Below are 24,784 nucleotides of genomic sequence, written 5' to 3'. Positions count from 1 at the left end.
AGTTTTCAACAATGTTAGATACACCTTCGCAGTCTATGATAACAGGAAACATGGGCAAAAATCATATCTTCTAAATACCGGACAGTCTGAGGTTACCGTGCATGAAAAAGATCCAACAAACACATCATTTAACAAAAAAAGAACACACTTCACTTGGCACATCCTCTCCATGGGTGTCTCTAAGTACTATGCCAGGACTAGAAAGAGGGTTAATAACTTTCCAAAATTGACGCGGATTGTTAAGTGCATTGACGGCAGCGTAGTGTTAAAGTAATGTAATTTTGCCTCTTCGACTGCTTTATTATATAGCTTAGCTGCAACGTGGTAGGCTTCCCAGCGTTGTACATTGTCCGATAGCTTTGCAGTGCGAAATAATCATTTCTTTTTATTTGACAGCTTTTTCAGTGTCACGCTGTACCATGGAGATTCTGGTGAAGAAGATACCACGCGAAGGGGAACATGGGTGTTCATCAGTGACATAACTTTTTCTTTAAATGAACACCAGTTATCATCTACTGAGCGCTCAGCAAAACAACCTATGTAGTCCTCTAGAAAACGACAAAGTCCATTGTTGATTGAATCAAAATCAGCCCTAGCATAGGCAAAATATGTTTTCGTCTGATCGGACTTACTGCGTCCAGGAATGTTTAACAAAAAATGTAGAAGGGAATGATCACTAAGACCAGGCATGTAAGTTAGCGAGGAGATCAGCTCAGGCGATGTTGTTAATATGAGGTCAAGCACAGCAGCAGTTGTTGAAGTCGTACGCGTCGGTTTTGTAACAGTTTGAGAAAAATTGAAATCTAAAACAAAGATTCAAAAACTCACTACATTCGGAAGAGAAGTGACTAAGGTTGGCACCCTCGTCTGACCATATTATAGATGGGTAGTTTAAATCATCCAACAGTAGTGTCGGTGCATTCGGGAAAAGAACAATAACTGCGTTGATCTCATCGTGAAGATTTGTTATAAACGCGGTATTGCTAAAAAAAGGGCGAAAACACACGCCTAAAATATATTTTTTTTATTTTTTAACTGGAGACCAACCCATAGTAGCTCGAGTTCTGAAACGATATTGATGTGATACGATGGTATATCTTCTGCTACCGCGACTAACACCCCGCCAACCTTTCTTTCTTCCCTGTCGTGACGATAGAAGTTGAAACGTCTCTGACAGTGCACAATTTCACAGTGGCGTATCTTACTGGACAACCATGTCTAGCCTAACACGACAATATCCGCGTTAGAAGAGTCCACAACTGATGACAGATCGTCCCCTTTATTCATGAGGCTTCTAATGTTTGTAAAAAGAACAAAAATATTATTCTAAGGCAAAGTATTGGTAGTAGCAGCCTCACCCCTCCTAGAACGTTATGACGAAGCTGAAGCTTGATCAGGATTTACGACGTCACGTTCTGGCTGACGAGCGGAAGCACGGTTAATAATTTCGACGTTGCGTCTAGGTAAATTATGTTCTCGCCCGCGGGAGTTAAATTCACTGACACAGTCTGTCTGAGGCACATAGATATAGCACTAATTTCCAATGAGCAGTTTGTCGAAGCGCAGCTTGAACGGTAGATACTGTGGTTTTGCAAATTCTAATAGCTTTCGCCGCGCAAGGCGCACTGATGGTATGAAATCCTCAGTCACGGAAAATGATGTTCCTTTGAATTTGTAGGCCTTAGAAAGTACGGTCTCTTTATCTTTGTACGAAAGCATCTTTACAATCATCCGGCGACATTTTTGCTGAGAATCCATACCGAGACGATGCGCCCTTTCGATACCCACGACGGTGCAAGTACAACTCCTAACCTTCTCGAGACACTCGTCTACAACAGTCTTTTCCGACCGCGCCCATGTTTACTTATCCTTATCGAGGGAGCCAAAAAAAAGAAGATTTGATCTGCGCGCTGTGCTCGCCGCGTCATCGCAGCGTGCCCTGAGCTCCGATATCTCGATAGCAGCCGCGGTTATCTGTGCGGTTATCTGTGCGGAAGGACCCACGTCGCTGTTAACGCTGACTGATTTCACCGTAGAGATATCACTTTCTAAGTGGCTGACGCGTGCAGTGAAATTACTCAGCGATTTCTCGGTGGAATGTTACTTCGCCTTTCACTCTTTTTCTTCCTGGAGGATGTCGGTTTGCCCAGTCTGAAGCGTCGCAACTATTTCGTAAACTTTGTTGAGTAACTCCTCTTGCGCTTTGGTCATGGGTCCAAGGTTAGTTTCAATATCCCCACCAAGTAGTAAAAGCAGCCCAAATCCCACATTTTCGACATATGCAGCAGCAAAGCTAAACAGCTCTAAAAATTCAAGTTACAACGTAAAGCATGCCTTGGGGCCTGGCAGCACAAACAAACACAAAACGTCGCTGTGAAGGTATCGCTACTGAATTAATATACAATAACAAAAAAAAACGTTTTTATAAAAACTACAGGGTTTTTTTCACCGCAAAAATAAGCTAGCAGTGACGAACGCTCATTTTTTGCCCAAAATTAGCGCCAAAGGTCACAACCAGATGCCAAAGTTTCAGACCGATCCGATACCTTATTCAAAAGTTATAAGTGATATTTGTGAAAATTTCAATGGGAAAATGGAGCCCACTTTTGCCCGTTTTCGGTTTTTGGTGCCATAGAGTCTCATATATTCGAAAACTCCGTCGGCCGCCATTTTCTAATTGAAATTTTTTGAAAATCACTTATAATTTTGAACAAAATATCGGATCGTGCTGAAACTTTGGCTACTGGTTATGACCTCTAGCGCTACCTTTGGGCGGAGAATGAACGCTCGGCGATGCCTAGTTTATTTTTGCGGCAAAAAAAACACAACAAAAAACCCTTCGATATTTTTTTTTTTTTTTGACACCCTGTAGTTTAGAAATGGCAAACGGGTCTGGAAACAAATTTTGTTGTACGACAAGCGATCAGGCGCCGTGGAACATCGCTGTCATGTAAGCCCATCGCGAGTATATTTACATTCCTAGCCATTTGTTTTAATGCAAAAGAATCTGCTGTCTCGTGGAGCGAGCCGACGTCATTAGCTTTGAAACCATGCAAAACAGCACATTAATGAAACTACGCGCAAAGCGAGCCAACGGCACCTTTTACACTTCGGTCCCATTAGCCGCTGCGCGTCAGTTTTTGTGGTGTCATCCTGACAGTGTTATCCCGCTGTTTCGTTATCACTGATCACCGCGTTCGCTCGCCTCTTATCGGTTGTAGAGTACGTGGCAATGTATGCAGCGCATGGAATAAACCAAGCGGCTCGTCCTGCTGAGAACTACGTTGCTGTCTGTCCCTTCCTCGTGTCGCAAGGCACACGACAGTTTGAACGATCCCTCACCCGATGGCGCTGCGTGTCCGCGAGGCAGCTGCTTTCCCGCACAACACTCGGAGAGACAATACGCCTCGCAAGTGGGCTCATTTTCGTCTTCTGCGCATAAGAAAGGAAGTAGCGGTGACGTCAGAACGCCGAACTCTGATTGGCAGATCGCGACCCCCTATCTCAGCGTCGTCTGCTCCTTTGCAACGTCGTCTGCTCGCAACGTCGTCTGCGTCTGTCTTACCTTTTTTGCGACTTTCGGAGCGAACTCGACCTCGCCTTTAAAAGAGGGCAGACGAAATACCTCGAGCGGTACGTTGTTTTTGTCTAACAACTAGCAGACGCGCATCAAGGAGGGAAGTCAATGGACTCCCTGGCGAGGTGTCCCGGGGCGCCGAGGTTTTTTTGCTTAGAACCGAGGCAAGTTCCCTCCCAAATACTTTTTCCCTCCATTCGTGTGCGGCGAGACCCCTCACTCTTTAACGGCGTCGGCGGGTTGGCGCAGTTAACGTCGTCTGCTTTACGTCTGCTAGTCAAAGCGGTCAAAGCGATGGCTGCTTTACCTTTGCTGCATCTGTCGGAGATTCACCGCTTTTTTATCGGCGAGAGTCACCGTTGCCTCGGCAAACAAGGAGATAACAAGAGGAAGAAATTGACATTTTAATCTAAAACTGAGGTCAGCAATCAAAATATTATACGGGAAGGGTTAACAAGGGTCGCGCGGGCATATTCCACTCAGCACACCAGCCGGTCGTGGGCAGACGGTCGCCGAGTCGCGGAGAGCCTGCTAGGCCTAACTGCCCAGCTCGTTTGGTCGCGTTCGGTGGGATCTTGGCCGTGGGAGCTTTTCCCGGGTGTTTGTGGATCCAGCGTTTTTGTTTGTCGTGGTCTGTTTCAAGTACTTTTTACTTTTTTCTTGCTGCTTGAAGTCGGGACGCGTCAGAACCGCACGTAAAAAAATAAACGTCCGTGGGTCGTCGCGACCGCGACGTTGTCGGCCATGCTGATTTGATCGTAAGAAGTGCGTAAGACAGCTTCGGAGCTGTCGTAGGATTTTGTCGTAACCTGCTCAAAACTTACGAAAATTTCGTTTCGTGAATACGAATTTGTTCTTAAGTTTTGTCTTACGCACATTTTTGGCGTAAGATCGTTTCGTGAATCTGGCCTCTGCACTTCCGAAAGTCGCAGGAAAGGTAGGAGAGACGCAGACGACGTTGCGAGCAGACGACGTTGCAAAGGAGCAGACGACGCTCAGATAGGGGGGCGCTATCAGCCAATCAGGGCTCGGCGTTCTGACGTCACCGCTACCCCCTGCGCAAGAAGCAGACGAACTTGCCCTCCGCATAGACAGTTTTAGTGGACCGTACGCTATAGCTTTGCGTACGCAAGGAGATTGCGGGTCGTGAGTGCGCATGCGCAGAACGCAATAGAAGGGCTAGCGTATTACGACGCACGCAACGCTGGGGATTTTGCGTTGCTGACTAGCGGGCCTTGCGGGATGCTCTCGAGAGATCTCGGACCCAACGAGAGCGCCAGTTTCAAGATGGCGGTTGCCTAGACTGGCGCAGCAAGGCCGACGTGGTGTTTTCGAAGTTCTGTGTTACGTGAAATTGCGTGGCGTTCAGCTCGGCGGTTCTTTCTGGGACCTACTGCGGTTGAATCAGATCGCCCTGCAGCTGAAGGAGTGCACAGTGAAAATGTTCGCCGCTCGGAATGTGCGTCGACGCTGCGATCTGCTCAACGCTAAGCCTATTCCCAGAGTTCATCGCCGACGGACGAACGACTCTAAAAGAAATCGCCGAAGTTCTCGCCACGCAATGGACATCAGGCTCATGAATTTCATTCCGCGATAGCATTGATAAAAGGTGCCGTTTCCACGGGACGACTGACGGAGGCTCCGTGATCGAATTTGGCTACGCACTCGTACTCGTAGCCTCTGTACCCCGCAGAAAAGCGCGCTTGACAAGGCAGCTGTGGCTTGGTTTAATCTGTAATAAAATGATTGGACACTTTTTCTTCTTCAATATTTCTTTCGAGGAGCATGGTTGCGTTATAAGCACGCGAAATTCTACGGCTCTAGCAAATTTAAACAAGATCCTGCGCGGTGTTCACTCGAAAACGTAACGCACAACTAAATTCGGTCCGAGCAGGTCATTTTTAGCGTACGCTATACTATTGCGTATTGCGTACGTAAGATCCAGCAACGCTATACTAAAACTGTCTAATCACCGCAACTTACGGAGGCAGCTCAGCGAGTGGCAATACCGAAACATATGTATAGACCAAAAAACACAGTCTGAGTTGTGACATTAAGCAATGCAAGCGTGACGTTTTGCATTGTTTAATGTCACAACTCGGACTGCGTTTTTCGGTCTAAACATATGTTTCGGCATTGTCATTCGCTGAGCTGCCTCCGTAAGTTGCGGTGATTGGCTCTTCGAGTGTTGTGCGGGAAAGCACACTCAAAAACAATTTTTAGAGTGCGGCTCCACCGTTCCACGCCCCAGGTCACCGCGTTGTACGCCGCAGGTCAAAAGAAAGGAGCGAAAAGCGGCGTGCGTGCTTTCGAATTCACAACTCATAAAGAGTGCTTAGGTGTATTTTGATCCTTTTTGTCAACGCAGTCATATCCTATAAAAAAAAAAAAAAAAAAAAAAAAAAAACGCAGGGCTGCAGGTCAATTGTCTGAGGGTGGATGTTTGGGCGAGTTTGGTATTCATCACGTAGAAAAGAGCGCAAAAATAAACTTCTTCCCACTTTAAATACACACACACACCGGGAACAAAAATCACTCACGTCGCGGTAACTAGCTAACTGTTAGCGCGATGTGAGTAATCTTTTTTCCGGTGTGCGCGTACTTTCAGTTTGAGTTTAATTTAGCGCTATTTTCCGCGGGTGAATGATAAGCACAACAAAGCAAAACAGAAATAAAAAAAAAACGGACAAAACTTTTTTTTTTATTCTTCCTCTGTCTGGGGTTAATTATAGATGTTTTGTTTTTCAGAATGATAGCTGTACACAGTAATTAAGCTAGAGAAGTGTGGAAAGGCAAACTATCAGGGCTTAGGAAATTGAGGCGCAGTGTGAGAATACGTGCACAACGATGCCGGAAATGATTAATTTGCTTTTAAGCCAATGTCTCTATCGCTCCCTCGCTCCCAATGGCATATTGCTCGGCAAGAGGGATGTTTTATAACCAATAATTATCACAAAAAGACGTGCCACAAAATGATACGACATGACAATACAGTTTATAGCAACATTGTAATGCATACGGAACCAAACTCTCACAGAAAGGATTGCCTACAAATGCAATACCGTACAGTTGAGAAATTTGTCTGCCTTCCTAAATCAAACAACATGAAAGCAGACAGGTGCAGGTCACCCCCAAGAAGTAACCAAATACGTTACTCGTTACCTAACCGTAGAACAAATTTTACCTCAAATGTAAAGAGTAGTCATTTTATTGACCAAATACATAACAGCTTTTGTTTCATGCTTTATTGTTTTCTGTTCGGTAGTCTTTGCACGTAAGCGGTAGCTTCGCCTCGAAGTTTTCATCAGTTATGTTCCTCCGCTTCCTTGAGAATACATCTCTGGGAACGCCGGAGTCGTTCTACTGACGCGTTCAAAGAGACGGCAGTGTTCTGCGTAGGAAGAACTGGTGAATTTGTGTTTCCACTCTCTGGTTTGTCCTGTCTGCCTCTAGAGTTCCAAATTGGCAATGGGTTCTGTGCCTCGCCGTGTTGGCAGCCTCTGGGTTGACATTTGTCTGTACACAATTAACTAAAAGGTTCAACCTTTTAGAAGGGTGAAGGACACTCCTAGGCTCTAATGTCATACTGCGGTGTTCAGCAATAAACACTGCTATGTTGCCATACTGTTTTATTGTTTTTCGGGTGGCCCATCTGCCTTTGTCGCGATAGATGCATACTCAGGTTGGAATTAAAACGACTCTTTAAACGGTGTTCTACACGTAACTCCTCAAAAGGAACAAAAATACCGTTACTCGTTACTTGGCCTCCAAAGTAACTAAGCAGTTCACTCGTTCCTTTTGTTAATAAGGAAACTTAAAAGGCTACTTGTTACAGTCATGTCTGGTTAATATGGACGCCTCCGTTCCCCAGAAAAAATCCTCCATAATAACGAATCAAGGTCAAAAACACAAACATTAGGTAATAATTGTTAAAAAAAAGCATTGTTTATTTCGCAAAGAACGAGGAGATATGAGTTTGCACTGACGCTTTCGATCCCACTTTAGTGTCCAAAAAGCGCAACACTGCACGTTCTCCGTCCCCCTCCTGCTCAAGGTAGGCGATCGCTGTCTCCAAGCCACAGCGAGCTTCACAACGAGTAACGGTTGGTCTCTCTTCTTCATCGTCTGTTTCTGTCGGCGCAAAGTTTTCGACAAGTTGATGGCCCTGTTGAGCGGATTCACCGACAAGCTCCATGATCTGCTCGTCGCTCATAGGCTCCCATCTGTTAGTCTCTTCGTCTATATCCAAGAATGCCGATGCCTCTTCATCTGGGTTTTTCTCCCCGAGTTGTCGAAGAGCTTCACGAAGGGCCGCGAGCGGAAGTTCATCCATCGGATCCTCCACCTCCATAGCAGAGCTGTTAACAAGAATACCTGCGTGACGCCAGCAGTTCACAATGGCTTGAGGCCTCACCGCGTCCCACGCCCTCTTCAGCTTTTGAAGGCACCATCTCAAGTCAACAGTTTGCGGTTTGTTGTCTTCCGCGCAAGCGATGTAGTGCCGCACAAGTTCACCTCTGTAGTGTGCCTTAACCGCGCGAATAATTCCTGCGCCCAAGGGCTGTATTTTGGCAGTCATGTTGGGTGGAAAGAACTTCAAGGTAAGGTTTTCATAGTCCGCACGAACAGAATGGCATGATGCGTTGTCAACCAACAAAACAGCTCTCCTCTTCTCAGCCTTCAAGAAGCGGTCGAATTATGCAAAGAAGATTTCAAATATCTTTCCTTTCATCCATGCTTTCTTGTTGCAATTGTAAGAGCAATACATGCTCGGGTCAAATGTCTTTCCAAAACATCGTGGTCGCTCCGCTTTTGCCACGACAATGGGCTTCCACTTGTGGGTGCCGCTCGCGTTTCACAAGAATCCCACCGTGATTCTCTCTTTGCTTCGCTTGTTTCCAGCCACAAGTCCGGTTGCCAGAGTCGAAGATGGGCCCAACTTATAAAAAAAGCCAGTCTCGTCGAAGTTGTAAATATCATCTGGAGAATACTGAGCAAGAAATTCCGCAAGCTGTTTCCGAGCACTGGCAACGGCGGCTGTATCCACGCTTCCACTCTCTCCATGAATACGGTGGCTTGAAATTCCATGCCTTCTCTTAAACCTGCTGAGCCAACCCATTGAGTAGTTCAGGTCATGAATGTCTGCATAAAGACGTGAAGATTGCAGACATTAAAATAAAACCACTGAAAAGAGAACAGTTATTTTAACGTAGATGCGTAATTGCACAAGAACGAGCAACTAGAAAAATCATTAGAAGAAACAACATTTTTGGGGAGGAATGCGTAACATTTTGAGAAAACATTTTCAAACTCAGTGCTTAAAAAGATACGCTCAGAACTCACTTAGCCATCGTTGTGCCGAACTCCTTCGCCTTTTCTTGCAGCATCTCGTCGCTGACGGCGGACCCTCTGGAGCGCATTTCCGCAAACCAGATGTTGACGGCCTCCTCCAACTTCTCAAACTTTGGGGGTCGCTGCCGGCAGGAACTGGAGCTGGCTGTGGGAACGCTCATCCATTTCTTTGATTTTTTTAGAATTGCGTGGACTGTCGATTTTCCGAGATCAACGCCAAGGTTTTTTCCACTCCACTCTTTCACTTACTGAACAGACGCTGAAGGCGTTTCAATTTTGAATTTGCATATTTCCTTTTTGAGCTGAGCAGAAAGCTCTGCCCGTTTACGCTTAACACCTGTCATCGTCTCCACCTCCGAAATGACCGGAGAAGCGTCCAGCGTTGCCTCTTGCCTCTTATGCACAACGAATGTGATTCATCACGTATGCCAACCCGGAAGGAGATGGCATACGTTTAAGCTTGAAAGGCAAGAAACAAAAAAAAAAAAAACGACCACCTTCAGGCGCGCAGGTCTTATCTCAAGGGCAGAGGACAATAGTGAATTCCGGGTACAAACTGTGACCTCTACGATTCACTAAACTTTTCTTCGGTCGGGTATGTGGACTCGCCTTCAAAGTAACCAGACGGGGAACAAAAAGGAAATGGTGAATTCCGAGTAGTACACACTGGGGTCACTAATATTTTTTTTTCGTGGACACGTGTCCATATTAACGAGACAAAAATGCCTGTATTTTCCCGTTTCATACCCAAAATAGCCGTCCATAGTCCGGACTGCGGGTTTCTGACCTTTTTCGGAGAATTTTGTGCGCATGCCCGAACTTGAGGAGAGAGTAGGAAAGGGAAAGGCGCCATCTTTGCGGGCTCTCCTCGTACGCTGCCTGGCTTCGCTCGCATTGCTAGGCGCGTCTGTCCGGCACTGTCGCGATACCTCACCGCTGCTCGGCTGTTGGATGTACAAATAGCTAGAAAAACACGCCGACCGTGAGCTTCTTTAGATTCCCGAAAGCTACCGCGCACCTCAAGAAGAGAGAAAAATGGATTCAAGCGCTGCGACGCCAGAACTCCGACGGGACGCCTTGGCAGCCATCTGCGAACTCGCGTGTTTCCAGCGTCCACTTCATTGGAGGTTAGTTCATTCATATTTGTTTGAACTCGGTATATACCCGTCATACTCCGTGCAGGCTAGTCATTCATGGCAAGCTTTTGTTCCTGATTTTTACGACGCAGGGGTATCTTCACGAGACCAGAATCACCCAGACTTCGCTCCCTCCTTGTTTACATAGAAGCCGACACCTGCCTCCGCATCGAGTTTGCTTGCACGGTACAGCAGGGCAGCGAAGAGGCGGGTCGCCAAGCCGTTGTCACGGAAAACAGATATTTACATTGTCGCATAGTGTAAAGAGCAGGCCAGCTATGTGCTGGCATGCTCCGCTCAACCTGCAAAGTATATATTTACGCTTCACACTTATTAAAATATTGAATAAAAAAATGTCCTACTACAGAATTTTATATCAACACGTCACCTAGTTCGATAAGTAGATTGATGACACAGCTTGGCCCTTTTTAGTTGCATGCTGAAGTACCACAAAAAAGACGAAGACGACAAATCTTGTTTTTTGTTTTGTTTTTTTAGGTAACTTATCGCGTCACGCATAAAATATTATCAAAGGGCTGGCACACACGGATCTTGATACAAATCTGCCGAAAGGATAGCGACTATGGGGCTCACGCCTTACAAATATTGACACATCTTGTAATTTTTAAGACACATTATTACATCGCCACGGGTTTTACCGAAGAAATAAACTCACACTGCAACGCAGTCGCAAGACGCTTGAACGATATTGGCGGTCTTGGAAAGCGATATCAGTTGCCTGTAATGTCCCGGCTTCATAGACGGTGCACGCGTGCTCCTTACGAGGTGAACGGTGTGGTCGGGGTCAAAGTTGTTCACCATGTCCTTCTTGACGTAGGCTTCTTTGAAGGCCAATCCTTTCCGGAGTTGTCTGCAGTCCTTCGCCAAGTACCGATCGACGTACGCTGTGTTGACGACCGGTACTGATGCAGCATCGGCTCTCCACCCGTCTTGAAAAGCGTACAGACGGATAAAGTCCGAAGTGTCGAAGACGGTTCATTTACTCGATCCTCCGGGATCGTCATCAGCCATTTGTAGAGAACGACAGCCGGAAAACAGCGAGAAAAACTTTCCGCAACGAACCCACCCAAACAATCGCGTCTAGGAAGCGAACGGGGTGACGGGAGGACGGACTGAGCCCGCAAACGTTTTGAATTATTTCCACGAGGGTGCGCCGCGGTCGCTTCAACGAACTCTGAAAAAGGAAAAAGACCGGTCGCCGAAACTTTCGTCCATATTGCGGGGTGTCCCGATTAACGGGGTCCATATTAACGAGACATGACTGTACCAAAAAAGCAACTACGTAGAAGTAACTCGTCTCTAGTAATGCGTTACGTACGTGTTTGCATAAAACTTACTTTATTGGAGGGAATAAAAACGACTGGGGAAATAAGTTTGGAAGAGTTGATACGTACATTAATATTTTATGTATGAATATGAACGCTAATCATTTGTATCACTTGTCAAATTGCAGCATTTGTTTGACAAATGACTATCTTGAACCACAACAAAAACATCAACAGGACACCAGCACACCCTTTCTAGGCTGGTAGCTCCGGCAAAAAACAAAAACCCCGTTAAAAAAAAAAAAGAAAAACGGACGCGTGAGTTTAATTTGAAACCTACGCTATTAATTGCACCATTGTACTCGCCTAGCGCCCGATACGAAGAGCGAATGGCATGAAAATAGCTCACCTCTTAAAGGAATCCATGCAGTGAAGCCACCGCCACAAGTAAATTTGGATACTACCCAGACCCGTACGGAAATCATTACAAGTAATCAACTTGTAACCGATTACGTTTGGAGTCACTTTGTAATCATTTCAATACATTTGTTATGAACATATCGCAAGAGTAATTTGGTTACCTTTGGAGTACTGAAATGACTTGTGACCGTTGCTATTCTCCCTACCTTTTTCTAAAGGTGCCCTTTGTTTTTACAAGTTTTCTACCAAGAAATTATGGAACCAAGTTTTTGACAGAAGAAGTGTGTACGAAAATTGGGGGATGAAGAAGATAAGCGGTTCATCATTCGGTGATTCTAATTAAATAATGGAGAGTACGGCCCCGTATTTAAACGGGCAGAAAAATCTGTCATTTTAAAAATTCTGAAGTAATCGGAAAAGTAACGGCTGTACTTCAAGTAACGGCCATTTAATTTTCCTTCCCAAATAATCGAGTGATCTAATTGAATATTTTCTAAGCAAGAGTAAGTGTAATGGTCATTGTAATGTATTACTTTTTTCCCCCGAGTAACCTGGACATTGACTGGTACTACCACCTCAGACAACGGCCGATTGATGCCTCTCGACATCGCTGGACACTTTGTGAAGTATCTCGAGTCCGAGCCAAAAGAAAAAGGAAAAAAAAAAGCAGAAACCGTCGCATAAAAAAAAAGTTACAGACAAACACGCACACGTGTCATTACTGGAAGGAGAAAGCCACAAACGCTGCATAGCGAAAAGCACTTTCGGAAGCCGACAGTGCATTATGTAAGCGAAGACGTCATCGTCGTGCTTGTGCGCGCCGGTAACTTTGATGCATATTCTCTTCTAAACGCGTCTCGACGTGTCTTTCTAGACGCCCGAAAGGAAACGATTGAGCATCCGTATATATATATATATATATATATATATATATATATATATATATATATATATATATATATATATATATATATATATATATATATATATATATAAACTCGAACTTACACAAAGGCGTGAATTTAAAATTACGTTTCGTAGTATTCTGTTTACGGCACTGGACCGCTTCTACGCACAAACAGCCGACTGTTCGGAAAGAAAGAAGTCCAAAAAAAAAGGACAACCCCAAAGAAATGTCCAACTTCTAGGATTAGCTCCTCCTTCTGGCGTTGGTAACGTCATGCCTCCAAGCGCCACGAACTTCCCTCTAGGTGGTGTTGAAGTAACACGGAGGTTCTCGAGAAAAATGTTCGGCTGCCACTGGCGTCCAATCAATGAAGAAACGTGCATGCGTTGGGGTTCAGTTCGCAGTCAATCTGTTGACTTCCGTTGCTAATACTTAATTGAATATCGTTAGGTGCGAGCCATATAACATATTTTGTGTTCAAACACAAAAGAAGAATATTTTCTCAGATGACACAACACAGCTATGTACAGCCGGTGACACAACGACGCGGAATAAATAAGGAAAAAGACACTTCAAATAAAGAAAATACCATTTTGTTAAAACACCTGAGACTGGGACGGCGGCGATCGCGAGTATATTAATGACCACGATTATTTTAGAACGGCACGGCAACCGTCCCATGCAGCACGGATATTGGCCAAGCATTGACCAATGGCTGGCGATGGTCCGTTGGCCAATGGCCAAAGAGTGGCCATTCATTGGCCAATGGTTGACAGATGGCTAATGGCCAGTGGTCATCGGCCAATGGAGAGAGCAGGACCAGTCATTGGACGATGCCTGACCTCTGCCTGGCCAATGACAAAAGTACCATCGCCAATGATTGGCCAAATCTGTGCTGCTCGGGGTGGGACTTTTTTTTTTTCCTGATGCTGTTCTCTAACGCGATGCTCGTCCCATGGAACGCCACCAGACACTGCGCGTAAGAGGGTTCAACCGCCGTACATGCACTCATCCAACCACATGGTTCGACCCCACTAACGATGTCGCCAAGCGCAGGATATGTCTACTCGACACTACTCGGCCCGCACGGCTCACCTTGACGAGCACGATCCAGATCTCGAGCTCGGCCAACCGCCTGCCGAGGCACATGCGCGCCCCGAAGCTGAAGGGGAGGGAGGCGAACGGGTGCAGCACCCAGTCCTGGCGGCCTTGGTCGTCCCGCTTCAGCCAGCGCTCTGGCAGGAACTCTTCGGCGCGGGTGAAGTTCTCCTCCAGCCGGCTGGCCACGTAGTTCTCAGTCAACAGCGGAGTCTGCGAGAAATCGATACCCCGCGTCGCCATCGTCCGACAACACACGGCTCGATGGATTGGTCGGTTTCGCGGGGAACGACGAGAGCCTCCGAATGTTCCGAGAGTCGCGTCGTGATCGGAGGTCTCCCTAAAGACCCGCATACAAACTCGCGACTTCTGAGGACCGCGTGCCTTGAAACCGCTTAAAATTTCTTGCGACGAGGGAACGCACTGGCGTCAAATATGGGCTAGCCATGGAACGCCTGGAGGTCCCTTATAGTTCCTACTTCCTTGCGCGCTGCGCGCATATTTCTTTCTTTCTTGGCTCGCAAAAAAAAAGAAATAAAAAGAAGAAAGTTTTGTTATTGTTATGGACGACCCTTTCTCGTAGGTAGTACGTGAATTTGACCTCGCAAATACCGCAAAACCTTCGGTCTAGTAAAGAATATAGTTCCAAGATCACAGCACAGATGGCGCCAGTGTGTCAGTGTGTTCTCTATTGGCGAGGAGATCCAACTTTAGGGGTGCGCTCTGACTCGTCTGTTGACCCCACACCTCGGTGTTTACCCAACACAAGGCCTTGAACATGCCCACTGGCCTTGTGGGCATGCTTGTGGGCATGTTCACGACCTAACGTAAAAATGCTGACAATAAACGAAGGGACGTTTATTGTTAGTGACGGACCTCTCCCAAAAACAGTCGTCAAAGAACGTGAGCTTAACCCACTTCGGCTTTTCTGCAGAGCTGGACATATTGCACCGTGCTTGCTGCATTGTTCATGCAGGCCAGGGTGGTAACAAAGGAGCCCCTCCTCTCCCTCAGGCGACCGGAGAACACGAACTCCAGCCGAACGCTGACCCGGCGTTCGGTTAAGTCAGCCGAGCGCTGAGTCATTGTTATTTGTTGTCCCAACCGTATAGTTCCAAAGTTAGCCGCTTGGGGCGCCACGGTTTGACCTCCTCCCAAATAGTCGGTGACAAGTGAAGAGTGAAGTGGAAGCTCCTCCCACTTCTTCCCATTTTAGCAGAGCGAATTCGGGACAGGAGGAAACCTCCTCTCCAGCCTTCACTCTGTTAAAGTGGCAAGAGGTTGGAGGAGCTTGCACTTCACTATTAACATGTCACCGACTATAGCGTTCTTTAGAGAGCATGTATTCCAGAGAGTGTCCAACATCTCGATCGGCTTTACGCAGTTTATGGGCCGACTTTGCAACACGAGTTGCGAGAAGGTATTGGAACGTTGATTGTCTGCTAACGTCTCCGCCTTTCCGCCTGCTTTCCTTTCCTCGCCACGCGAAAACGCTCCGCGCACGTGCACTTGTGGCTGATGTCCGCAAGAGGCGTCCGTCATTAAATTGCAAACGCTCCCCATGGTTTGAAGTGGACCCTATCTTCAGGCTAGGCTCTCTCATTCTCTCTCCTCGTAAGAGGTTTTGAGAGGTTTTAAGGCACTCTGTCGTAATGAGCCGGAAGTGAGTCCCTCTATACGGAAAGGTAATGCCATCTTTTGTAGAAGGTCATCCGCTACAGTAACTAAGTAGAGAAGAGTATCGCCTTTGTTGTTTTTTTTTTTCTTTCTTACTCTGATCCTTTCTCCGTCACCTCTTCATTGCCAGAGACAAAGTCACGTACACCAAATAAACCTCAAGCGCTTGCGGTGTAGCGGCCTTGCGGAGCGCCGGGTTTGGGGCAGAACACGTTTATCGCTCTGTGTTCGCGAAGCGTACACCTTACACTCAGGTCTGAACACCAGAGAGCGTCTTGAGCCTTCAGACACATTGTGCGTGTAGGCGCGTGTAATTGTTTCCCATAACGCAAGCGCTGTTTCAAGGTGGCCGTGCAAAAGCAGATGATATGATAACTGACGACGCAGAGCGCGCGCGCTTTCGTGGATACATGCTGGGTTCCCAGTTTTCGGAGATTTTGTTCGTGAAATTCGGAGGGTGATTTTTTTACTTCATTTTCTCCATAAAAGTCGGGGTTTATTAAAGTTCATTATTGTTAGACTCCTAAGTCTCTGAAATTTGGAGTTTAATGTTAGTAACAGTAAGAAAGCACAAAACCAGCAGGAGGACGAAAACCAGACATGTACAAGCTTTCCTCCTGCTCGTTTTGTGCTTTCTTACTGCTACATCTGTCTTCTCAATTATTTTAAATTAAAAAAAAAATATAAAAACGTCTGGACACAAACATAAACTGAATTCATCAGAACTCAGATGTACCGCATGATATTTCTGCAGCTGAAAATGGCATTGACGCTTTGTCATTGGCTATATTGTCACCAATAGAAAAATGCTCGACAAATGTAAACTGAAAATAAAGGTTTATTCGGCGACCTTGTGCCAAGCAAAATGAAGGAGTGTCGAGGCAGCAGAAAAGCGGGCGGCGATTTGGCGGAGTAACAGCAAGCGAGAGCGAGACCGACTCGACAAGGTCACCGGCAGCTCCTTATCTAGTCTGCGTCGGCAACGTGAAAATTCGCTCCAGAAGGTTCGAGCATTGAGCGTTCGGGGTGAAAATAAACAAGCACTTTCGAGAACAAAAAACTAAGACGAAATGATAAAAGTTACACCCTGAGTAAAAGTAAACGCGAATCTTCTAGGATTTCATAACCTAGCGTTTCTTGCTCGGCCCTTCGCGCGGCAATATTAACTATCCCACGGCAAATATTGAAAATAATTTTTGCCTCGGTAAGAGTCAATACTTCGAGAAAATCAAACTCCTCGACGTAGTCGTTGGAGCATGCAAGCTTTGTCCCTCCCTCCACTAAAATTTTCGGGTTCATAGCTATCGCTGCGACAGGAGGCTATGCGTTTATAGAACACCACCTCTACTTTCTCTCATGCCCGTGTCCCACTACAGGGACAGACAGAAACAAACGACACCGACAAGCCTCAAACCAGAGTTCTTCGCGATTTGAGTGGCTTTGTAGAATAAGGAAAGCTATGCTCAAACACGAGCATCATGCACGCGAGGGTATTTTTGACAGGCTTGCAATCGCTCGTGCTTACTTCACGAGCACCGAACGACTACACGCTTGCCAAAGGTACCATCGCCAGCATGCTGCATGGGTTTGAGGCTTGTCGCTGTCGTTTGTTTCTGTCTGTCGCTCTAGTGGGACATGGGCATAACAAGCACACAAATAGTATGCTCCAAACTGGAGTCCTAAACAATGGCTTTCGTCGTGACCCAGAAATACCATGACCCGTTGTCCTAAACGAACCTCGACGAGGTAAAAGCTAAACCCGCTTTTGCGAGTATTCCAAGATTTCCAAGGAAAATAATGTCGCGTCTCCTGAGGACCTCAGATTTCGTTCTCTCATAAAATGTCTTAAAAAAAAAAAAAGATTTTGCTTGGTATTATGTATTCGATCTCAAAATTTGGAGTTGTTTGGAGAAATCCGAATTGACAAAAATACTACCGGCGAGCGTTTTGAGCATTTCTTTTTCCTGATTTATCCAAAAACACGCAACCCTAATCCCAACGTTACTAAAACACTCAGTTGGGAAACTCGCCGTCGAAACCTGGGCCGCTGGCGTCCACCGAGACCGAGCTAAATGCGACAACAGCGCCACTCTTTTTCGTTTGTCTGTACTATGGTCACCTCGAGCTTTTTGAAAGCCTGTTTTTTGCGTAAAAACAAACGGAAAAGACACTTTTTGTATGAAATTTATTGGAGTTTAGTACCAAATGATGGGCGCGTGATGTTTTTATCATCTTTAGTTCGCAAGGTTTTGCGGAACAATTAATATTGTTTTTATAAAACCATGCCTCAGCGGGCCTTTCAGGTAGCGCGTCCCGACCTAGGTGCATTTTAACTTCAGTGGTTCAACGCGGCGCGTACGCCGGGGAGACGGGGGTTCACCCCTGTCAAAGCCAAAAATAGAAGTCACGTGCAGTTTCTCGAGTGGCCGCTGCGGGAGAAATGGTGGCGTTGTGTTCGTCATTAGCTCGGTGCTCGGAGACAGATTGGGACCATATTTTTAGGGCTGTCTCTATGGGAGTTTCCCAACTGAGTGTTTTAGTAACGCTGCCTAATCCTATGCTATTTAGGCCGATCACAGCGCCACTACCGTCGAAACGCGAGTGAAAAAGAGCAAAATAACAATAATTATAATAATAATATTAAAGTCGTGTTATGAGCGAGGAGGAGAAAAGAGGAATGCAGTGGACGCCAGAAGCCCACCCAGGCAGCACACAGTATTGCGCCAATATTGGCGTCGGATCAAAAAAATGGGGCCAATATCATTCTGATACTGCCGATGTTGGCGATGGACTGTGAAGATCGGGCCATTATCACCGTGATGTGGCCGATGTCGGCGGAACATCACTTGGGTCGGCCAACGCCACGCTAATAGACAGTATCCTCCCCCGTTTTCCGGTGTTTTGTCGGGTCTGAACCGGCTATATCGGCCGGTATTAGGAATTCTTGACCGTTTCTAAAACGATACTGAATCACTGTCAATCGCGCCGGCCAATCGCGGGGGCCGCCGCTGTTGCCACGGGCCGCGCCGAGGGCGCGCCGGGCGATCAGCGGCTGGAACTGGGTTTTTCCGTACAAACAAACGGGGAAAAAACTTTCTGTAGTAACTTTCGTTAGAGACTAGTACAAAACGGGGGGCGCGTGATGCTTCCTACAACCTTTAGTTTACAAAGTTTGCGGCATAATTAATATTGTTTTCATACAACCATGTCTCAACGGTGATTTCAGGCAGCGCGCCCCAACTTGGGCGCATCCTAACTTCGGCAGTAACTCGCGGCGCGTCCGCTTGGGAGTCGGAGGTGGCATTCTTGAATCCCCTTCTACCGCATCTGTTTCGGAGCCACAATGGCCGATTAAATGCAAAATGGAGAGAAATGGTGGTGATGCGATCGCTATTAGCTCGGGTCTCGAGTACGGATTAGTGTCACTTTATCAGAGCAGGCTCTATGGCAGTTTCCTAACTGATGGGTTAGTTCTATAGTTACGTTAGCCTGGCCTAAGTCCGCTGACACCGCAGAGGCCGCGGCCATGTTAACCAACATTCGCCCACCTCTGCCCAGAACTCGAATGATATCGCCGATTCTGGTCCATTTTTAGAACGATCGGGAACCGATATTGGCACAATACTGGGTCGTGGTGCAAACATGAAACTGGGCCATTGTTGTGAGCAATATTCCCCCGACGCTGGCCCAGTGTCGACGTGCTGCCTGAGCATGTCATCAAGTAAGTGACTTCGAAAACGCAACGTCAGGGCTTTCGGTGTCTTTCTTTGAGCACATTCTATACATCTCATCCAATTTAATGCGCAAAGGACACCGTGACAGTTCCTTTTTATCTGTGTGTATCTGTCTGTGTGGCGTTTAGCCTTTGACTAAGCTCTGATTCAAGTTAAAACCGAGTATAGGAAGGCCGCTTTCTTTAAGAAATCTGTAGTTAAATTCTTTTGAACTTTTGTCAAAAATTTTTCTGGAATCGTATGGAAACTTTTTAGAGCGCAGCTCTTAGGCGCCCGTTTCCGGCTTGAGCTGGGTCGCCGTCGCCGTAACCGCGCGGTGCATTATGGGTAAATTTTCCTGCTAAATTTAGCGAAAAAATTTCCCCGCTAAATTTAGCGGAAAAACTTCCCCGCTAAATTTAGCGGAAAAATTCCCCAGCTAAATTTAGCAGAAAAATTTCCCCGCTAAATCTAGCGGAAAGTTTCCCCGCTAAATCTAGCGGAAACATTTCCTTGCTAAATCTAGCGGAAAAATTTCTCTGGCGGGTCGCGCGACCTTGGGGGTCACGTGACCGGCGCTCCCCCGAGGTCACATGACCCCCCCTCAGTACCCTTCCCTACTCCTCCTCAAAAGCTGCGCTCTAATTCAGCGTTACAGGAAGTTGTAAACGGCTTTCATCTGTTTACTTTTCTTAGGTTTCTTAGAGTTTATTTCGACAACCTGCTTAATTAATTATTAAAATTGGCCACTTAAATTTCTGGAATTCTTTTTTAACACGAATTTTGATGAATTCTTTTTGAAGTAACAGCAGAATATCGTTAAATAAACACTCGATTTTTTATATAATGCATTTTGTTAGGCAATAGTGCCTCTGTGGTATTTATACATATGCACATCCCACAAATACACATTAGAAACGAACTCAAACACCAGAGCCACAGTCCCGATAGCTGCTCCAGAGCATTCTACAGCCAAAATATTGAAGGTATACTTATTGGGCCGGTGACCACCTCAGCATCATTAAGATCCCAAATGTCCGATCTTCTTCTCAGGAGTGTTAAAAAAAAAAGCAATGTTTCCAAGATCGTAGCCTCGATCTCTTACTAAAAGGCATTGGTGCAAGTAATAATCATTCGGCGCAGTCGCTAAAATAACATCCGCGAAAACAGCATCTTGAAGAAATGTCATCGCTTTTCAGTGTTTGCGGGCGAGAAAAAAAGGGGGTTAGGTTAACCGTGGTTTTAGCGGTTTGTCCGGACGTAACGCTAGGCACAGCGAACGTTTATGTTATTTGATTTAACTTAATTTTATTTTTGTTAGGTCGGACATTGGCAGTGTATAGCGTTACGCTATACACTGCCATTAAAAAAAAAAAAAGATTTCCTATAGAACGATGTCAAGTTGAAGCAATTTTTCAACGTATGTTAGGAGTGTTGTTTTACCAGCATGTTTCATTAAATAGAAACAGGAAAAAGAACAAAAAATACCCTTCTTAACTTGCATTTGTCCTCTTATTCTAAAAAAATAAAGAATCCTATATTAAAAGAAAAAGAAGTACAAAGGAACTTACAAACGCTTTTAGAACTCTTACAGTTGTTTCATCAGGAAAAAGATCTATAGAAAATGCCTTTTAATTCCCTTTCAATATTTTCAAAAAATGTGAGCAAAAAATGTGTGTTCTTCAAAACTCTCTTCCAAATTTTTATAAAATAATATAAAAATAATGTCAATAACAATGTTTCGTCTGATTTTTTTTATACAAGTCATTTAAACAAAAACATTGTTAGTGTTTTTTTTAATTGTTTTAGAAATAACCTACAAAAAACGTCATTACTACTTATTTTAATTTTGGTATAAATAAGTCTACAAAATATTCATTAATTTTTTATTTAGATTTTTTTTATAATAATTAAAACCAAGCGCGTTTATCAAGGAATTCAGTAGGATCCCGCGGGAAGACAATAAGAAGCCTAAAAAATTAAAAAAAGAACGCTGAGGCCTGTTTTCTTAAGGGCTGCTAGCTTGGAACGCTCCAGTCAGCACCACCGTCGACGTACGAGTGTAAAAAAGCAAAAAAGTGAAGATGAAAGAGTGTGCTAAACATATGTCGATAGTCAGAGGCTTTCAGGTCGAACAAGGGCGGGCCAAATGGGGCTGCGCGGATCGCCGTATCTTCAAAGCTGCCGCCTAAAAGGGTTACGTACGTCTTTTCTTTTTTTTTTTCCAGCATCAAGATATCTAAACTAAGCAGACAACTCGATTCTCCAGCTGAGTACCGAACGAAAGGTTATTGTCGGACAGAAGGTCCATTGAGACAAGGGAACCCGTTGTCGGCCCTGTCTGGAAGCGTGCGTCGGCGCCAGCAACCCGCGGGCGAAAGGGAATTGAACTCACCCCCGCGGGCACGAGGTATCCGGACAAGGTGACGTCGTGGTTGAGTTTTCGGAACACGCCGGAGAGGGTTGGGTTGAGGCTGCAGGGCATAAGAGCGCCATCATGAAAAGGACAAGCTCCGTGCTTCAGCGCCTGCAATTGCGCGCATCCTCGGGAGAAATGTGCAGTCCGATAGAACGCCTTGAAAGCCGGGGACAAGTGTGCCCTTCTAGCTCCAAGATACGAGGTTGCACTCGATATTCCGGTTCCCGTGTTGGGCGGTCAACTTACAGGCGCGTGGTCGTTTAACCGCGCGATGCGCCTTAAAGATCCCTCGCAAGTAGCAAATACGCCATCTTGTGAATTTTAGTCATTAAACCAGTCTCGCCAAATTTTACGCGTGGACCGACCTATTTGTTGTATAAACGATCACGACGTCCAAACAGCATCGCTTCTAAGAGTAATATATTTGAAATCTACGAAATACGGTGTTTTTCGTTTTAACAGAGAATGTGTTACAATAAAAAAAAATATGCGCGCTCCAAGTCCAAGACCATGTTGTTGGCCATGCCCCCCCCCCCCTCCCCCCCCCCCCCCTTTCCCGAGCGCTGGTAGATGCAACGCTGACACGTGTGGCGCCTTTACAGGGACATCCGAGGAGCAAAGCAGAAGACTCCTTTCACTGTATGTGACAACCAAACTCCCAATTTACAATACAACATCGAGGCAGCGCCACATTATTCATTTGCGCTGTAAATCGCACAAAACAGACTGCGCCTTTTGCACGTTAAAAAAAAGTGAGACAAGGCCCTTACGCAGAGCCCGCTTATTTAAACCTGCAACAATCATAGCGTGAGGCTAGGCGCATCGCCAGCACAAAACATGGTTAAAATTCGCGCACAAAGAGACGAGGACAAACGAGGAAGTAACACACCAGCACAAAACCTAGTGACAAAGTTGGAGCTTCACGTTTGAGCTACGGACGTTTTGTGGGAGCCGCGGGACGACGAAGTTTGGTTTCTGGGCTCATTTTTGACTCGTCATCGCGTCGACCCGGGACATTCCCCGGGTCGACCCGGGACATTCCCCGGGCGTCTGAGGGATACTCGCCGCCTCACCGCAGCGACTCTTTGACGCAGGCCTTGAGGAAGGGCAGCTGATTCAGGTGCCCGGGCTCCAGAGTTCGGGACTCGCTCCCGACCACGTCGAAGACCTCCTGCCGGGCCCGATCCTGGGCCTTGGAGTTCCGCGCCAGGTGGTACAGGCAGAACGTTACCGTGGACGACGTCTGCGAGGAGTAGCACGTCATGGGTGATGCCGTTTAATGCGTCGAACGCCTTAAAGGGCCGATGCAACAATTTTTGTACCTTGCGCAAATACCGCTAAGAACGAATCCCTGATCTATAATGACCTGTGAAATACCCGTTCGTTTTTTACCGCACGCAATCGAAGTCGCAGAAAAAAATAAAGAAAAACGAGCAGAGTTTACCTCCTCAACTCGCAGCGAGAACAAGCGGCCACGTGATCTGGAGCCGATTATATGTCGCCAATGTTGATCATAGCCATGTGCTGGGGTTGGCAAGGCACAGGACACGAGCTGAGTTCCAGACATTGTTATGGTTCGGCTGTTGTCGTCATTGCAGCGATTGGACACGGGTCACAACCCGATTGCTTCTCGAGCTATCGATTATCACGAGCCCAAATCGAGTGTCCGCGCCATGCTCGGGTCCAATCTATGAGCCGCATAAAAATATTGTCACTGGGCGATACTGCTACCGCCCAGCTACGTCATCAGGTTTTTCGAAGGAGAGATCAAATGAAAACACTCGATTTTGTCCACCAAATTAGAGCGCAACAAAAGAGTTTCTTGATTAGTGGTGTTGCGTGCGAGTATCCTTGAGTCCCACTAGTGCCAGTAAGCTCCTGTAAAGTGAAAAAACATTCCAATTGAATATCGTTGCACCGCCCCTTTAAGCGCGAGACACATGGACGGCAGAATCGTCCGATCCGACGTCCGATCCGACACTCCGAACACCGCGCTCCGAATCGCCGCACGCGACAGTTTGAGACACACGCTTCCGACCTTGCATGCGACACGACGACCTGTTCGGCTTCGCCCAAGAGATCCAAGCACTCCAGCGGAGGTCAGCGTTCATAGATCTCTGGACACAGATTGACGGTTTAGCTCACACGAGCGAAGTTAGAAGCTCGTTCTCGTTAGCGCGTGCATTCTTTGCCGGGGCCATCTTTCTCGAATGGATCAGCGGAATCCACGCGTCCGGCTTCCCGTCGCCCGTCCCGTTTTCTTGTTCGTCCCGCCAGACCCAGTACGTCATCATGACGTTCGCGCTAGCTGTGCTGTCATTGGCTGGACGTATCCGACCATCCGTCCGCCGTGCGAAACTATCTGGCGCGTTGGACGCATGTCGGATCGCCGATCCGACGCCTGAAGCGACCAAATTTTTTCGGATCGGTTGGATTTTTCGCGCATGTGTCTCGCGCTTTAGAGGTCATAATAACACTTCTGCCAGATAGACGTCCACGGCAGGTTACGTCGGCAAATCCGGTTTGGCGTGGATCCAAAGTACTAGCTCGGAATTAATCCAATATACACAAATCGAATCTAGACTCTCAGGGCTCAAAGGCGGATGCGCTACGTATGCGCCATTTTCTTTCTTAACGCGCTCAGAATGAGGAGTTACAACTTGCCGACAGTCTCCGTAGCTAATGGTGGTGATGTAGAGGATGATGTTGGCAATTGATACACAATACATGACCTTCGTCGCTCCCCGACAGTCTAATCTCTTCTAAACAATATTAAAGGATCGCTTCTCAAATATTGCATTCCAAGTAGGAGCAAATACCGTCGAAGCCAATAATGGCAACTCCCGCGGAGCGCGGGCGAAAAGTGATTGAAGCGCCCCTGGCGAGCTCGGAGTCTCCGCTAGCAGACGAATACTCCAGAATGCATTGGTTTTTATCTGTGTGCGACATGACCAATGAAAAAAAAATTGTCACGGACTTTCGCTGCTTTGATTGTTAAAAAATGGCAGCCACCTCATGACTGAAGGACATTTTCTTCGCGTGGGAAAAATGTTAGAGCTTTCTGGGTGCAATTCTGGAGTTCTCCCGAAGAAAACATTCTCACAACTTATGTAAGTCAGGCAAAACACGAATGTATACCTTCGCGCTTTGCTTTTTTTTATTTTTTAAAGGGCAATGTACAAACATTTCAGAACATAGC

General features: G+C 46.3%; 1 pseudogene; it reads right to left on the bottom strand.

Moving 5' to 3' along the window:
• Positions 1-24,784, bottom strand: part of LOC120846558 — a 148,672-nt pseudogene that overhangs the window by 3,703 nt on the left and 120,185 nt on the right.

The sequence above is a fragment of the Ixodes scapularis genome, unplaced genomic scaffold (genome assembly GCF_016920785.2).
Source record: "Ixodes scapularis isolate PalLabHiFi unplaced genomic scaffold, ASM1692078v2 PGA_scaffold13__105_contigs__length_92229423, whole genome shotgun sequence".
NCBI lineage: Eukaryota > Metazoa > Arthropoda > Arachnida > Ixodida > Ixodidae > Ixodes > Ixodes scapularis.
This window is presented reverse-complemented; position numbering and strand designations above follow the sequence as displayed.